The 2,786-nt window shown below is 41.3% G+C and overlaps 1 non-coding gene across 1 annotated transcript; it reads left to right on the top strand.

Moving 5' to 3' along the window:
• Window positions 1-1,171: 1,171 nt before the first annotated feature.
• TRNAK-CUU (transfer RNA lysine (anticodon CUU)) lies at window positions 1,172-1,244 on the top strand. Its single transcript has one exon. It is a non-coding gene; the product is annotated as a tRNA-Lys (tRNA).
• Window positions 1,245-2,786: the final 1,542 nt, after the last annotated feature.

Here is a 2,786-nt window from a genome sequence, read left to right as displayed (position 1 = left end):
CAATTTCAAACCAGCACCTTGATGTCAACCAGACTGCAAACTTCCAGAAAACTTAATGATCTACTCTTTTGAGCTTGAACAGACCAATTTCACCACAACACTGAGAGGGTGCTTGTAGGGAAGGGTTGCCAGATTTAACAAATACAAATATATCTGATATTTGAGACAATTTTTTGTTGTGGATCTGAATTCAAATTAGGCAGGTGTCCTGTATTTTCTCTGACAACCCTAGGTAAAGGTCATGTTTCCACGGGTGTGTATGTGTGTGGAGGTGTAAGTGAGGAGCCTAAAGAGACAGATACTAATCTTCCTCCCCCAATGACTCAACCATACATTCTCTGTATTTATTTGGCTTATTTACATTTTTTTCTTTGCTTCAGTCAGGGAAATGCTACACCAGAATTTCCCCAGTTTATACTTTGTCTTATTACTAAGATTTCAGGACAAAAAAAATAGAGAGAGAGAGACTTTGAGAATTGAGAAGTTTATGTAATAAAATTAGTTATTAAAAAAAGTGAATTATTTAGCAACTTTCTATCTTTACCAAACTCAATTCTAACACTTTTCAAAACATACATAAGCAAACAAATGCTAAGCATTATTTAAAAGTTTGGAAATTAGAATTTTCTTTAGAGTATGTAAGAAAATGATTAATAAAAACTTTGGTAGTTTATGATAGCTGCCTTATAGCTAGGCTTTGTTGGCATATTTAGGTGATCAATTCTTTTAAAAATGATGCATGTGCAAAATAAGCTGAAGAAATGAGTGGTCTCCAATTGCCACAGTGAGGTAGAATATAGTCTGCCCAGCTATTTGTATTAAATATCGCTTTTAAAGATTTTTTTGATGTGGATGATTTTGAAAATCTTTATTGAATTTGCTACAGTATTGCTTCTGTTTTATGTTTTGGTCTTTTGGCTACAAGGTCTGTGGGATCTAAGCTCCCTGACTAAGGATCACTCCCTGCATTAGAAGATGAAGTCCCAACCACTGGACTGCCAGGGAAGTCCCCTGTATTAAGTATTAAATATTAAAGATATTTACCTTTACAGTAAAAAGAATAGGAGGAAAAACACTTTGGTTGTCACTGTATACTTAATATCATATGAAAAATATGCTGTGTCCCTGTCAAAAGAAAATGTGCATTTGACTATATTTTTCAGTAAGTCATACCTAGCTAGCCCAGTCAGTAGAGCATGAGACTCTTAATCTCAGGGTCGTGGGTTCGAGCCACACGTTGGGCAAGTGTTTTGTTGCCTTGGGCTTCCCTGATAGCTGAGTTGGTAGAGAATCCACCTTCAATGCATTAGAAAGTGAAAGTGAAGTTGCACAGTTGTGTCCGACTCTTTGTGATCCCATAGACTGTAGCCTACCAGGCTCCTCAGTCCATGGGATTTTCCAAGCAAGAGTACTGGAGTGGGTTGCCATTTCCTTCTCCAGGGGATCTTCCCAACCCAGGGATCGGACCCGGGTCTCCTGCACTGCAGGCAGATGCTTTACCGTCTAAGCCACAGTTCAATTCCTGGCTCGAGAAGATCTGCTGGAGAAAGGATAGACTACCCACTTCCACAAGGGCTTCCCTTGTGGCTCAGGTGGTAAAGAAGCCGCCTGCAATGTGAGAGACCTGGGTTTGATTCCTGGGTTGGGAAGATCCCCTGGAAAAGGGAAAGGTTACCCACTCCAGTATTCTGGCCTAGAGAGTTCCATGGACTGTATCAGATCAGATCAGATCAGATCAGTCACTCAGTTCTGTCTGACTCTTTGCCGACCCCATGCCAGGCCGCCCTGTCCATCACCAACTCCCGGAGTTCACTGAGACTCACATCCATCGAGTCAGTGATGCCATCCAGCCATCTCATCCTCTGTCGTCCCCTTCTCCTCCTGCCCCCAATCACTTCCAGCATCAGAGTCTTTTCCAATGAGTCAACTCTTCCCATGAGGTGGCCAAAGTACTGGAGTTTCAGCTTTAGCATCATTCCTTCCAAAGAAATCCCAGGGCTGATCTCCTTCAGAATGGACTGGTTGGATCTCCTTGCAGTCCAAGGGACTCTCAAGAGTCTTCTCCAGCACCACAGTTCAAAAGCATCAATTCTTCAAGCTCAGCCTTCTTCACAGTCCAACTCTCACATCCATACATGACCACAGGAAAAACCATAGCCTTGACTAGACGGACCTTTGTTGGCAAAATAATGTCTCTGCTTTTGAATATGCTATCTAGGTTGGTCATAACTTTCCTTCCAAGGAGTAAGCATCTTTTAATTTCATGGCTGCAGTCACCATCTGCAGTGATTTTGAAGCCCAGAAAAATAAAGTCTGACACTGTTTCCACTGTTTCCCCATCTATTTCCCATGAAGTGATGGGACAGGATGCCATGATCTTTGTTTTCTGAATGTTGAGTTTTAAGCCAACTTTTTCACTCTCCTCTTTCACTTTCATCAAGAGGCTTTTGAGTTCCTCTTCACTTTCTGCCATAAGGGTGGTATCATCTGCATATCTGAGGTTATTGATATTTCTCCAAGCAATCTTGATTCCCGCTTGTGTTTCTTCCAGTCCAGTGTTTCTCATGATGTACTCTGCATATAAGTAAATAAACAGGGTGACAATATACAGCCTTGACATACTCCTTTTCCTATTTTGAACCAGTCTGTTGTTCCATGTCCAGTTCTAACTGTTGCTTCCTGACCTGCATACAAATTTCTCAAGAGGCAGATCAAGTGGTCTGGTATTCCCATCTCTTTCAGAATTTTCCACAGTTTATTGTGATCCACACAGTCAAAGGCTTTGG

Source organism: Bos taurus, chromosome 26, assembly GCF_002263795.3.
Source record: "Bos taurus isolate L1 Dominette 01449 registration number 42190680 breed Hereford chromosome 26, ARS-UCD2.0, whole genome shotgun sequence".
Lineage (NCBI taxonomy): Eukaryota > Metazoa > Chordata > Mammalia > Artiodactyla > Bovidae > Bos > Bos taurus.
The sequence above is the reverse complement of the archived record's forward strand: the minus strand, read 5'-3'. Positions and strand labels throughout refer to the sequence as shown.